Raw genomic sequence first — 15673 nt, 5'->3', positions numbered from 1 at the left:
TCTTTGATGGTGGGCTTCTTCGGTACTGGGATGATAGTAGAGCGTTTGAAGCAAAAAGGAACATAGCACTTCTCTAGCGATTTATTGAAGATACGGGTGAAGATGGGGGCCAATTGGTCAGCACAGACTTTTAAGCAAGAAGGAGTTATCTTGTCTGGGCCTGGAGCTTTTCCTGGCTTTTGTCTGTGAAATAGATTAGCAAGGTTTATTTTTTGTATAGTTGAACACTATGGAAATTGTGCTTAAAGCTTACAGATCCATTTTCTCCCTGAAAAAATTAAATGGCTGATACAGGTTTTCCACATGTTTTAAATGAATGAAATGGCACCCATTTTGCCTCTTAACTCCAGTTACAAAAAAGACCACACCAACATGTTTTGCTTCCTATGCACAAAACCCTTCTCATTTCAGGACTGCTTTGGGGCTGCATAAGACATTCTATGAAATCACCTGCAGCCCATGGATTGTATGTGGCCCATCCCTGTGCCAAACCATAACAGATTCAGTTTGATTTGGCTTCATTGCCATGGATGAGTTTAGTCATGGTGGCCTATTACTATGGTTCAGATATGGCTTAGGGGGTCAGGTCAGCCAGTGGCTGCAGAAGTGACCTGTGCCTTGATGTGATAGAAGAAAATGGTGAAATCTTAAAGGGAAATTAATTTAATTGGTATTGCCTTAAGGTTGTAATGGATGGTGGCCACAGCACTAAATAACCTTGGCTAATCCAGCTTGATTGAACCCAATTGCAGTTGCTGGTTTATGGAACAGCCTCCTCTCCATTCTGAGATTCAAACTGTTCTGGCCTTCTGGGATACTTTTCTCCCAGGCATCAGAGTGAGGGTTTTACAAGAACCTAACACATGTTTTTGTGTTGAGAATTAATTATGAGTGTCTTGGCTACTGTATTATGAAAATTTATTGTATTTTTTGTTCTGTTTATTGGGAGTTTTATCATATATTTTTTGTTTTGGGTCCATAGACTGTTAGCACTTCAGAGTTATTTAAAATGGGTACCAACGTAAGATTTCTAAATAAATAAATGTATCAATTCATTCAATTTATATTCAAACACTTGAATGAGAGGCAACTAGAAACTGGTGTTCCTGTGAAGTCACCAGGAGTCAAGCTCAACTTGAGAAGAAGGAAGAAGATGAAAGTTAAATTTAAATTTAACAATTTAGATAGCAGCTAATATAGAATAACGCCCAGTAGTTAACATAATAAAGAATCTGAAATGTGGAAATGAAGGGAAATCAACTGGCAATTAAAATAACTAAAAAGATTCTAGAAAACAATCCTCAGTAATTCGTAATTATATTGATGAATAATGACAAATACCATAAACAAATGCATTGTGCATAAAATTAATTATGTTAAAAGAATAGCTAATCTGTCTCTGTGTTGATAACATATAATTATGAAGATGCTTTCTTGCATGTTTTTAAATAATGTCATTTGAATTCATAATTCAGAGTAGGTATTTTGACATTTAATACATGTTGCAATTTATACATTTTTTTAAATATAATTGCACTGTGCCACATTAAAAGAATCACAGCTTACTCGGAGATATTTCCTACCAGCATATGAACAGTGAAATAATAGTATGAAAACCTATTCTTCAACACTACAAATTGACAACAAGGAATCATCCTCCCACAAAAGCATTTTTCTTTATAGGTTGCTCTTTCTATTATACTAATTAACTTTCGTATAAAATTTGTGGGACATTTTTCAAAGATCTCTGAACAACTACCAGCACCGTTTATTTTCTTTATTGTTGTACTCTGTATGCCCCCATTTTCCTTCAGAAGCAAATAATGGTATGCAGTATTCTTCTATTTTACTTTTATTCCCTGCGGAATAGATTTGCTGAAAGATCATGATTGGCCTAACATCAGCCACCCATGTTGAGTAGAATTTGAACGTAGCTTGTTTTTTAAAAATCCGCTATTAATGATAAAATCTCATGTCCAAGAAGGTTTTAGCTGGTGCAGATAAAATTCACACTTTTATTCATCCATGACTCAAATGCATGAAAATTAATCCAGTTATGCGAATATTGCACAGATATATTGTGTAGAATGTGTTAGAGGCAGTCAAAATAAATGGCCAGCACTCTCTGATGGGTAAAAAGGAAACAAGAGCCCTTCATATTTGCCCAGCTAAGTAGCATCATCTAAACATTCTTGACTGATCTTGAAAAATTAAGCAAGATAAGACCTTAATGTTTGAGTGAAATTACAGGGCTATAGCCTCAACTGAGAAATTGATAAGGTATCCTGTAAAGCAGTTGTAAAAACAAACTTCCACATTACTGCCAAGAAAGTTACATGGGTGTGTCTTTGTAGCTCTTCAAGAGTCAAATCCCATTTGAAAGAGAACTTATTTGTCATTCTAATTAGCACATGACATACTGGTCAACAGAAAATAAGGCTTGCACAAGGAGTATAAGCAGACTTGTCATGTAGGAGATCAGCATGAATATTGGGTCCATTCTGGTTCCAAGAACTGGATCCATGCTGAGAATCATCGTCTCATTTGATACTCAGAAGCACTGAATTCCAGGATATTTCAGAGCCTTCAAACAGTTTTCTTACATCTTCACATGTGCTACAGATTTCACCAATGGGCCATTTCTTGACTCATTTCATACAACTACTTATCTCAAAAGGAAAGTTAGCGAGCAAAAACACAAGCTTACCTTTTGATTGTGTTATCCTCTCAATCATCATTTAAAAAGCAGATGTCAAAATAAAGGCTGTTATTCCAAGAGTTGAGGTTTTCATCTTAAGGTACCTTATGTTCCAACCAAGGCACAATGATTTATTTGTCATGGTTATGTGTGACCCAGATAACTATTGATTTATCATAAACAAACTATATTGTACAAACTCAGCCAATGGGGTTGCTCTTAGTTTAAAAGTCTTCCCCAATATGGTGCCTTCCAGTTGTGTCCAACAATAATTCCTCATATGGCCATCTTAGTTTGGCATTCTGAGAGTTGCAGTGCAATATATCTAGACAGCACCAGATTGGGAAGACTGAGATATAAGTCACTGAACAAAAGTCCATGGAGAACTATTTTCTTGGAAGACTTGTAGAATTGATTTGTTATCTTCCTAATTTTTTTTAAAACTTCCCAACCCAGCAATATTCCTAGAATTCTCTTTGGGGTACTAATCTTGCTTAGCTGTTGGGTCTACAAAAGGTTAATCGGGTATGGCTACCTACTATGTCCACCATGTACGTACTGGAAACTAAAATATTAACTCAATTTGATATTGTCAATGCTGACAGCAGTCTTGAAATTCAGGCAGGAATCTTTCGTTTGGCCCTTCTGACTGTCATGGATTGAATTCGACATGCTTTGCCATGGGGTCACATTCTTCCCTAAAGTTTGCAGAAAGTAGGTATTAAGGCAGGTAAGATGGCTAATTTTCTTTTGCTTTTGGAATCTCAGAATGATTGGGGTGGAAAAGAGGGAGGGACCTTTCAAAACTCTGGAACCTAAATATAGACTTGTGTTTTGAGAACAATGAGATATTGTCCCAAAACATTGATTCCTACTTCTAATTCTCTTTCATCATTATTGGCTGACATATTCTATATGGTTGTGGGACATATTACAGATTAGGGCAAGCAAAACCTGGATTTTTTTTTTTTAAATCAAATTTCTGCATGCTATAAACTTGAGCTGGCAGAACGACTGGCTGGGGCATTCTGGGAGTTGAAGTCTACCCATCCTCAGATTAAGATCTGAGAATCACTGATGTAGATAAGTCAAATCCCATGTTTCCCCAGCCAACATCTTCAGTGTGGAAACCACATGTGGAGGTGATTCAAGCTGCCCTATATAATCTACTTCAGATTTCTTTGTCCTTTTAAATTTATTTTTGAAAAAATCCTGATTATTGTTCCCTTGCCTATCATTTGCTTTGCCATGCTATTGTCATCAATATGGTTTGCTAACTTTGCAACCAATGTAATCTGTAAAACAGGCAATTTATTCTGTTGGCGGAGTCTGATAATTAATGGAGCACACTGATGATAGATATGTCACATCTGGAAGGAAGCTTCTTCCTTGCAAACTAAATTTCTCTCAAAATTTATGCTGACACATGTTTGTATAAATAAAAATTCAAGGTGGAATGCTGCGGGGACAGCAGGATAACCAGCAAATGGATAGTATGTTCAAAGAGTCAGACAGTTCCAGATTAATATTTTCTCATTTTTATTGTACATTCCGGATTGAAAATGGAAAGAAATACCTATAGAGGGATTTTCTGAATACCCTGTGGTGGAGTTTTGCATTTGATAAGTAATTCTATTCCAGAAGCTTTTGAATGCTTTACTGGTTATAGAAACCAAGTGGGACAAAAGTTACTTCATATTTTAGGGATGACATTTTCATAGCATAAACACAAATGTGCACAGACTTTTTTTTAAAGGAAAGACATTCTGCAAGTATTGGGCAGTTATTAGATACTTCAGGTACAGTTTTCTATATTTACACGCATGCATGGGTATGAACAGAACTAGATAGTCCAACAGAGATTGGCACACGTTCCTATACATTGTAAACATTAAAGATTTCAATATGTTGCTGTGATTCAGGAGGCAAAGACTGTCTGATGTTTTGCAGAATTCCCCCGAGACTCATAAATGCTTCTGTGCTGGAGGTACCCATTCTTGCTTGAGTCACTTATACCAGTTTATCAAACTAACGAGCCATTGACTGATGCTCTTTCCAAGTTTGAGCCCCACCAGGGAAAGATGGTGAAAAACAAAACTGAAATTTTAGACAGAACTGCATTCCGTAGAACCAAGACAACCAGAATTTATTAACTTGTAGGTGCCAAAGCTCACCAAGAATAATGTTCTCTGAGCCTTTTTCTCCACAAATCTTACCATCTCTCATAAAATCCAGGGACATGGGTAAGCTACATCATTCTGAATTTGGCAAGGTGATATGATTTAGGTTTTTACTAAACTGGCTTTGCACATTACTTGTTCCAGGATTGACTCTGCAGGAGGGAAAAAAAAGGAGAGGTGCATCATTTGTTTGCCTAGATTAATTTGGCTTGTTCACTTTTAATGAAGTTGCTATGTCCAAATTATCCATAAGCCTAATTGTGAATGAGGCTTCCAAAATTAGCTCCTGTAACTCAAATATCTATATTGCATTACAACCATCAGCTAGCAACTGGCACTGAAGATAGAGGAATCCAGGGCCCATTTCATCAGCACAGCTGAGAGATTAACTTCATTAGGCTAAGTAGTCATTTAGCTGCTTCAAAAGACCACTGGACTTTCTTTGTTTTTCCTTGAAGACATTTTGTTTCTCATCCAGGAAGCTTCTTCAGTTCTGTTTTTTGGAGAAGCACTTTTGGAACAACAATGATTTGGATGATTGAGAATCCCCATATAATTTAGTAAACGAATTTTCACAAAACTATTTCATAATAAAAAAAAACAAAGTACAACACATCATAAATGGTGAATGAACTATCAACAGCCAATTACTATACATGTAATACTTTCATTATTGTTAGTACTGTATCAACTTTTAGCCTCCTTGATATTGATGAATTTATTACAATTCATAACAGTCTGAATAATCTCTCCTTGGAGGCTGTTCTAAGTACATACATATAAGATTGAGGCAGGAGATACCTTAACATTTTCTGCTGCAAAATGAGTGTTGCCATCTATTCTTTGTCCCTCAAGACTGTCAGATAAAATGCTGCTTGCTGCTTCTTCATAGCCCCCTGTCTCTAAAGCAATCTGCCTTTTAAAAGTTCAAGGATGTGTTTATTTTTTAAATGAGCTTAGAATAGTTGCTGCCATTACCAATAATAATAAAAACATTTTAAAAATGTTTTTAAACCGAGTGCGCTTCAAGGTGTTGGTGACCATCTTTAAAGCACTCCATGGCTTAGGGCCGGGGTATCTATGAGACCGCCTTCTGCCGCCAATAGCCTCCCACCGGTCAGTTCGCTCGCACAGAGAGGGACTCCTCAGGGTGCCGTCGGCCAGACAATGTCGGCTGGCGACCCCCAGGGGGAGAGCCTTCTCTGTGGCGGCACCTGCCCTCTGGAACGACCTACCCCTGGAGATACGCACGATACCAGACCTCCGGACTTTTCGTCGGGCCCTGAAAACACATCTATTTCATCTAGCTGGGCTGGCTTGATCCCATCCTTTCGGTTTTAATTTGAAATTGGTTTTAACTGGGTGGTTTTAAATTGAGGGCCGAAATTATTTAATGTCTTTTAAATTGTTTTTTAAATTTTATATGTTATGTTTTATCTCAGCTGTTCACCGCCCTGAGTCCTGTTGGAGAAGGGCGGTATAAAAATCAAATAAAATAAATAAAAATAAATAAAAACACTTCAAAGTTACTGGTTTCCCTGACTTTCAGTAACGGACCAACCAATCAGAACTGGGGATACTACAGTGTAGCCAATCCCTCACAAATTATATTTTAAAAAGAAAAGTGTACGTTCATATAAAGTGCAGGGAAACATCACATTTAACTACTAAAATGACGTACACTTCAGGGACTGGCATGCATTTCCCTTCAGTAAATTCTACTTTTCCAAAGTCGAGTTACTAGCTGCCCTCAGGTGATCTTGTTCTGAACCAGCAGAATGAAGTATCAGAATTTTGACTGTCAAAGCGGAGAAATTTCCTCACTCTGCAGCCTGAAATGGTATAACCAATCTTATATCAGTGATTAAGGTGTCAGACTTGTGATAGGGAAATTCCTATTCAACCATGAAGCTCAATGGATGATTAGGGTCACTCATTCTCCCTTAGTTCAGCTAACCTCATGGGATTGTTGTCATTCAAGTAAAATTAGAGGAGACCCCCATGTAAGATGCTATCAACTATCAGAGAAGAGATATAAATGATTATGATAACGATGACAGTAATAAGATCTGTTGTACCAACTCAGGATTTGACTGCCTCTTTGCATTGCACATAAGATGGACATTACAGGAGTAAAATCTGTGTTTAGCCATTGTTGGAAATGTGTTGAGCAAATATTAGGAACTGAAGACAACAGTAGCTGATCTACAGGCAGAGATAACCTTGTGGACTTCACTATCAGGTGTCAATAACATTAGTAGCACATCGGGTTAGTAGTCAACCAAAGGCTCTGTATTCAGCCTGGGTCAATGAGGTATAGAGACGGTAGGGAGAACAAGAGGTTAACCTTACTATGAGGTGAGTAAATATTTATGTCGGGTGACAGATACTGAGAGTCAACTGAGGTTTAGAAGAAATGCACTGCTGCATCATTAGCCATTTTCCTGCATGCGCTACAGTGGTGTTTTTCAGCCTTGGCAAATTTAAGAGGGGTGGACTTCAGCTACTAGAATGTGGTTTAGTTGATTGGTTTGCCTAAATTGATTCTAGAAAAATATACTTATTAATACTTTGGGTTGGATGTAGGGGTGTGATGGAATCATTGGCTAAAGGGGAGCGGGGAGTTAAGAGACGTTCTAAAATGGAGTCGCTCTGGGGAAGGAAATGTCATAAAACAGATTAGTGAAGCCTGATTTGTGTAACATACAGTAGGTGATCAACAATAAAGAACTGCTTAGGCCTATTTATGGTGTTCTGGTTTCTTTTGCCTGAGTCCCCATACCCTACTTTTTTTAACTGTATTGTATATATCACAGATTCTTCTTAAATCAGCACCTATAACTTGGCTGTCTCGGGATTTGCTGGATTATATATTCCCAAAGCATGCATCTGATAAAACAATTCTGGAAGATGGCAATAGTAGCTTAACCTGTCTAAAGGATGCAATAGGAATCCTTTTGTCAATGCTTGTATTTTGAACAATTATAAATTAGCCTCTCCCAACATGCAAAATGTCCTGTAATTTCTTTGCTGTGTTTCAAGTCTGTCAGTAGAGGGTGCTGTTTGGTTGCGTTTGTAATTTTCCTATCAGTACAGCCTGAATGCTACCATCAAATGTTCTTTGAAATCTGCTTCCAGACATTACTTCTTCTTCTTCTTCTTCTTTTTTTTTTTAAGGCTCATTAGTGTGAAATTCCATTCCAAAGAGCATAGCCTAGCTATGAAAACTTCAATACCAGCATAAATTCCAACTCAGCTGTATTAAGCAAAATACCTAACAAGTTTAAATTCCAGAGCTCCCCGGTGTCTCTTAGCCAGTTGTCACCTCTGCCTGCCAATAGAAAGCCAGCTTCACCATAGGACAAGTCCTCTTCCCTTGGGGCGTGCATGAAAATGAGGTGTACCTCTCAAGAGGCTTTCCCCTGTGAACTAGCTAAAAGAATTCAAACAAGGAAATTAGAATATATTATTGGAAAAGAAGAAGAAGCAGGGTTTTTTTTTTTTTGTCTTTTCACAAGAACCAACAAAACGAACTAACGGATCGATGCCCCACCCTATGTACAGGTAAGAAAGTTGGGATAGAAATGCCCTGCCTTATCTCCAGGCCACATTTTGGCAGAATGACATTATGAGGATGTGTCATGGGCCAGGTTTAGATGCCCCAAGGTATACTGCATCTGTCCAAGATATACTGCACCGCTACCGGCTCGGGAGAACTGGGCCAACAGGAACCCACCACTGGAACAAGAAGCAATGGGTGGAAACTAATCAAGGAGAGAAGCAACTTAGAACTAAGGAAAAATTTCCTGACAGAACAATTAATCAGTGGAACAACTAGCCTGCAGAAGTTGTGAATGCTCCAACACCGGAAGTTTTTAAGAAGATGCTGGATAACCATTTGTCTGAAGTGGTGTAGGGTTTCCTGCCTGGGTAGGGGGTTGGACTAGAAGACCTCCAAGGTCCCTTCCAACTCTGTTATTCTATTTCTATTCTATACCTTGAAAATTATTCCTACCAGGTAGAGTAGGCCTTATTATACTATAAAACCTGTATACTTAGCCTTTCTAAAGCTCTAAATATAACACAGGGAAATTTGCACCAGACAGGGCTAAATGCATTGCTCACCTTTTTGCTTATTTCAGGTGAGACTGAAGATAGGATTTACTCTTCCTATTTTCACACTTAAATCCCGCACCTCTATACAATTTCCAGTTCCCTGAAAATCTAACCACATACCTATCTTATGAAGAAGCCTGCGTTATTCCTTAATTTTCAACATTAATTAAAACAATGCATCAGGTATGTTATTGGTGGGTTTTTCAGTTTACATTCATCCTTAGTTTAACCTTGATTTCTCTCATCTTTCTATTTGGACGCATCTACATGTGTCCAAACAGCCTTCCCCCCCCCCCCCAAAAAAACCCCATCACCAGTTTTGTAATGGTTTGCAGTTCTCCTTTATAAGCACTCACTAGGGTTAATCAATACTTTCTTCCAATTGGCCTAGGGGAGAGCATTAAAATGAGCCTCCTTCTATGCCTTTCCTCCATCTCCATCTTTGCTTTGTGGTTCTTGGTTTCTCAGGGAGAAATAGTGTTTAATTCAAACACTATTGTGACCCAAATGGATAGCTGTGTTAGAACCATTAAGTGCTAAGGCAGCTGCTTAGCTGTGAGGATAGAGAGGCATACCAAGGAGCCAAAAGGCGGATATAGGCAGGGATACCTATTAAAAATAAAAGGAAAATAGCCCATCATCAAATATCTCCCAGCACACATAGTCCATGACTTATGACCCCAATTGGGATCAGAATTTCAGTTGCTAAGCAAGGCAGTTATTAACCGAGTTGCACCCAATTTTACAATCTTTTTTGTTAGAGTTGTTAAGTGAATCACTGCAGTTGTTAACTGAAATGTGTGGCCTTTAAGCAAATCTGGTTTCCTTCATTGACTTTGCTTGTCGGAAACCATCTGGGAAGATCACAAATGGTGATCAATATCCTTGGCTGTTTAGTAGAGGTGCTGGTGTAGTAACTCGAGAGCAGAGCAACACTGCGGATTGAGACCAAGCTTCCATGTGCAAGTGTCCATCTTCTCTCTCCAATTTCTCTGAGCTGAGGTGAAAAATTTCCTCATAATGGGCTGGTCTCCACTTAGGTTGTTCAACAAAGAACCACAGAACTCACGGGCTGTATTAATTCATGATAGATACAATCTTGTCCTGAAGCAAGGACATTGAAATCCTCCGTGGCTGTGTATATTGGGAGAATGGCTTTTGAAAGCTACAAAGATTATAAATGCCCCCCAAAATAGCAATAGTCAAAACTTAAGAATCCAAGAGGCAAACATAACACGAGCTTCTATCTGCTCAAAAACTATAGGGATTTGGGCTATCCTCGATAAGCTTATCTTGAAGTAAGACAGAAGTTAGTTGCTGAAATTCTTATAGGGCTTTTTTTTTTTTTGCCATTATACAACTGAGAGTCAACAGCTGTCAAATTACATGAGTAATAGTTATCCATATTCAAAAGGAAGAGCCGTTGACAATGGCCTCTCATTCTTTCTTTTCATTTCTTCGGTATGGGCTCCAGAGCAGTCAGTAGGCCTGAGCAAAGCTTAGCCAGTCTTGCTACAGTCAAGATAAGAAACCCTAGGGCATGAAAGAATGGAAATAAATAACTACATAAGTAAGTAAGTAAATAAATAAATAAATAAATACGGTAGTTCGCTGTGTTCACCAAAGCAATGACAGCATTTAAAAAAAAGAATCCTTGGATTGCAGCGTAAATAAAAGAAGATGGTTAAGTGTGATGACATTGTTGAAGTTGCTGGCAATGCAGCAAAGGACACTGTTGACTTTCCTTTATTTTTCTTCTCTCCTTCTTGGAAAAACAACTGCAATCTCATTATATCTCCTCATAAGATAGGAGGAAGATTGCTATCTGAGTCTAATGAAAACCCAAATGACAGGCCAATAAAACTTAGTGGCTGCTTATAAAGTCTTTTCAACGGCATTCTCTGAGGTATATAGATTACTTGAACTAGTTCAGAACAACACTACATACTCCAGAGAAAGAAAATAAGGTAAATGATGGTAGAAATCCTGCATAGCTAAGCAGGAGATAAGCGAAGGGCATTTCTGTCTCTCATTTTTGACTGGGACAATATGTTTAAGAAATATTTCCTCCATTAAAAGTCTGGCCATTGGTTTTCCTTTATATTACATTTATGTCCTTACATCCACGGGGTGGGTTGGGGGGGGGTAGTGTTTAAAAAGGCAAGATGGTGGCTGCAATTGCATAATTGATGCCCCACCCCTTTTTATGTGCTTGTAATTATGGCTGTCATTTTGACTTTTTAACCACCTCTTGCAGTCATCCCTGTTCTTTTACAAAGCAGCATTAAAATAAAACAATTTGCAAAAAGTCACTTTTCACCTGTTTATCTGTTGCTTGTTCTGTTTCCCATAGTTCAAATTCAGTGGGTAAACAATTTAAAATAACCGAGGAATTAAAAATAATGATACAACACAATGAAGCATCTCTCTCTCTCTTTCTTCCTTCTTTCTCTTTTTCTCTTTCTTTCTTTTAAAAAGGACACAATTTAAACCAGAATTTCTCCATTAAGTTAGAAGTCAGTGGCTAAAGGGAATGACTCTGAATTATACCAGAATCCCATTCTCATCTGCTGGGATTTTCACACACTGCTGAATCTTTACTTTTCAGAGCCAGTGTGGTATAGTAGAGACTGTATTCCTAAAAGGAAAAAAAACAAAAACAAAAACTGGATATAAATCTACTAAATAAGCAAACAAATAAAATGGTGCCCCTCCTAAGAATTGAATCAATTTTGGTGTACTGTATTGCTGTGTACTACACCATAGTGCAATATTCCCCCAGGGTTAGGATAGGTTGTGAGTTTTGCATGTTGACTTGTCTTTTAAAAAAATCTCATAAAGCAGAATTGAAGGGTACATTGATGAAATGTTACCAACATTCACTGTGTAATGAACAGATGTGTCTTAAATGTATGCCAAATATTCAAAAGATTCAGAACTGGACTGAATAAGTAAGGAATTTTGTACAAGACACTGGTATTGAGAATATCTCTTGACATAGTAAATTTCTGGCAAATATGGCACTTAAAGATGAACTGCTGAACTCCAGGTTCATCCCAATCAAATGACATACTGTAGTTTCAGTGCTGCTTCCTGAAAAATGTTGGAAAACATTCAGTGTGTATGAGAACCACAAGATGAGGCAATTCTAGTTTAAATCACAGCTTCAGTGAGATGGGCTACAATGGATTCTGATGATGTTCATAGAATATTTTACCTGGCCATCAAGCAAACATATCTCAGAAAGACAAAGATTATTTATCCAGTTCCTGAGAATAGGACATGAAGCAGTCATGGTGTGGGATGAAGACTCCCTCCTTCCCTCCCTCCCTCCCTCCCTCCCTCCCTTCCTTCCTTCCTTTCTTCCTTCCTTTGCCATTGGCAGAAACCTTTGGTTGTCCAATGTGGAATTATATCTCAGTTGTCTTAATTGTTCTAGAGATTGTTGATATGGGGAAAGGAACTCATCTGACTCTTTTCTATAGTCCAAACATTTACATATTTCCCAGCATGATGAGGGAGTCCTATGCAGTGATAGAGGTCACCATTGCTTCCTGCAACTCTTCAGCCTCCCTTTCAGTGGGTTTTTTTTTTCCTGTCTTGGGGCTGCTAGTAATGTCTTCAGTGTAGCTATTTATTCTCCCTGGTGTGTATATGATCCAGTTATTATGTCCAGGTTGTGCTGAGAACAGCTCGTCTTGGTACCCTCCTTTTTTGGATGTCAGAACGGGAATCTGGAATTTCATCCACTCATTTGTCTGTCACACACACACACACACACAATGAGTGCAAAGAGCCATGGAAAGATACATGCTCAGTTTTACAAAACAAGATAAAAAGACCTGCACATGGATTAGAGAACAAACAAAAATATACGATATCATCAAAAGTGTAAAAGAATTGAAATGAAAATGGGCTGGACACATAGCAAGAAGAATTGATGGCAGGTGGACCAAGGCAGTTACAGAATGGATCCCACTTGGTAAAAAGCATTCACGAAAGAGACCTAAAACAAGATGGATCAACATCATCAGCAAGTATTGTGGGCCCAATTGACAAAAGAAAGCTCAAGACCATTTGTAAAACAAACTCATCCATATAATTTATAAAGATCAGTAGTATGGCAGCATTATGACTATTGATTGAGTAATTAATTGATTATGTGTCATCAAGTTGGTGTTGACTCTTACTAAGCATATAAATAGATGTTTTCCAAAATGATCCATCCTCAACTTTACCTTTCAGACATGTGCAGATATAAACCTTCTAAAACTTTATCCTCAAGAGTTGCAGGTCAAAATTTGCAAAAGTGTTGCCAGTCAATGTATTTATGATTAGGCCAGGGTGGGCATTTGAAGGCTGAACTTAATGTTTGGAGATAGAGTAGGGCTGAGGGCTACAAAAGATTGGAAGATGGAAGAAAAGGGGCAAATCCTGGACATACTTGTGAAAAGGTCCAAGATTTTAATAGTAAAGTTTTTATTCTGGACATTGGGTATGGTTATCTTAATACAAATCACAAATATCTTACTGGAAAAGGACAAATTCTAAGAAATATATACCCACTGACTCAAAAATAAAATTCCTTACAGGTAGTCAAATGTCTATGAAGATTCTCAGTCATCCAGGTCATGGTTGTCCCAAAGGTGGTTTTTCAAGAGGCAACTGGACTTTCTGGTTTTCCTTTGAAGATGTTTCACTTCTCATCCAAGAAGGTAGACTTGGACTTAAAACAATTCATTTAGAGTCCATTTGAAGTTACAACTGCATTGAAATAAGTGACTTATGACCAGGGGTGAAATGCTCCTGGTTCGGACTGGATCGCCCAATCCGGTAGCGATGGCGGCGGATGGTTTGGAGAACCAGTAGCAAAAATCCCTGCCCCCCTCCCATGCCCAGCTGAGCCACGCAATCGTCAGAGGCTTTTTTTTTTTTACTTTTAAAAGCATTTTTTCTACAACCTCTTTGGCCGAAGAGGTTGTAGAAAAAATGCTTTTAAAAGAGAAAAAAAGCATCTGACGATCCCAGCTGAGCAGTGCGATCATCAGAGGCTTTTTTTTTTTACTTTTAAAAGCAATGCTTTTAAAAGTAAAAAAAAAAAGATTGTGTGCCACAGCTGATCATACCCCCTCGCGTGCTGTTCTACTTACTGCATGCCTCCTTTTGGCGTGCACTGCGTGCGCGCACCTTGCATTTGGTGTGTGGTGCACACTGTGTATGCGCAGACAGCAAACCGGTAGTAAACTGGTTCAGATTTCACCACTGCTTATGACCATTTTTCACACTTATGACTGTTGTAGCATCTTGTTGGGCACATGATCAAAACTCAGATGTTTGGCAACTGGCTCGTATTTAGGGCAGATGCAGTGTCGTGGAGTCATGTGATCATCTTTTGTGACCTTTTGACAAGCAAGTGACCTTTTGACAAGTTAATGGAGAAGCTATATTCACTTAATAACTATAGCAAGAAAGGTCATAAAATGGGGCAAAAGTCATTTAACTACTGTCATGCTTGGCAACAGAAATTTTGGGTTTAATTGTGTTCATAAGTCAAGGACTATCCATACCTAATTCTACTAGACTTAAACTCAGTGGTGGGATCCTGCCGGTTTAACAACTGGTTAGGTGATCGCGCATGTGTATGCAGTTTTACAAAAACTTACCTTCTGTGTTACTGCTGGGGAGTAACACAGGTGAGGCGCAGCAATCCGTTCTGCCAGGTGAATCAGCTGAGAAGATATAGGTCAGTAAAGCGCAGGGGCTGGCAGGCGGGCGGGCCCACCTGATCATCGGAGTGAACTGGTTCCCAGCTGATTGTCGGAGCTACTGGTTCACCCGAACTGGTCTGAACCAGTAGAATCCCAGCGCTGCTTAAACTACACTTTTTCTGTTTCCTGCCTCAAATTAGTAAGAATATGTACTCCTAATTTTTAATAGCTGTTGCCTGAGGGAGGCTTGGGGGCAAAGAAGGGAGCTGTATTCAAACTTGAGGCAAGGTCTCAACTTCTGCAATTCCATTCTGCTTTCCATTTTCCCTCATTTCCCCGATTTTCTCTTTCCTATTCTTTGCCTGTCTTTCCTTCTCTCCTGCTGTCTTTCTAACCCTTTCTATCTCACAGCTCATTTCTGTTAATATCTTTGAAAAATCAGTTTACATATGTTTTAAATATAATTTCAATCATTGCAGAAGGAGAAAACGTTCATAGCAGGAAATATTATTTGATTATTGCCTGGTTCTGATGGGACATCTGCTTCTGTAACTTCTGTTTAACAAGTCTCTGTTGTGAATTTAGAAAGGGTTATTGAGCCCATTTTCAATTAAAACAAACCCTATATCCTAATGCAAACCAATGTTATAACTTCTGTATCGATGTATTATTTAAATAATTAAAAGGGCCACAAGTTCAAGACAGGAAATTCTCATGGTTTTTTTCTTTTCTTTTTAAAAATCTCATTAGGGAGAAAATACTGTAAGCAGAAAGGATTAAAATTATGCTGCAAGAGGGGAAAAATATGAATACATATTCTGTGCTTTAATAATTGTGCTGAATTGGAATGTGAGAATGTGAGATTTATTTATTTACAGTAATAAAATGATAAACCATAAAACAAAAATAAAACCAAGAGCTAAAAATAAAGTCTCATGTCTCAGTCATCTCCTAGGATGCTCCAACCATTT

The 15673-nt window shown here is 38.3% G+C and overlaps 1 long non-coding RNA gene across 1 annotated transcript; it reads right to left on the bottom strand.

The window, feature by feature from the left end:
• Positions 1 to 4224: 4224 nt before the first annotated feature.
• LOC148114514 (uncharacterized) lies at positions 4225 to 15094 on the bottom strand. Its single transcript, XR_015732978.1, has 2 exons — positions 14658 to 15094; positions 4225 to 5030 (listed from the first exon to the last, which is right to left on the bottom strand). It is a non-coding gene; the product is annotated as an uncharacterized LOC148114514 (long non-coding RNA).
• Between the last annotated feature and the right edge of the window lie 579 nt (positions 15095 to 15673).

The sequence above is a fragment of the Pantherophis guttatus genome, chromosome 3 (assembly GCF_059756535.1).
Source record: "Pantherophis guttatus breed Tessera chromosome 3, ASM5975653v1, whole genome shotgun sequence".
Lineage (NCBI taxonomy): Eukaryota > Metazoa > Chordata > Lepidosauria > Squamata > Colubridae > Pantherophis > Pantherophis guttatus.
The sequence above is the reverse complement of the archived record's forward strand: the minus strand, read 5'-3'. Positions and strand labels throughout refer to the sequence as shown.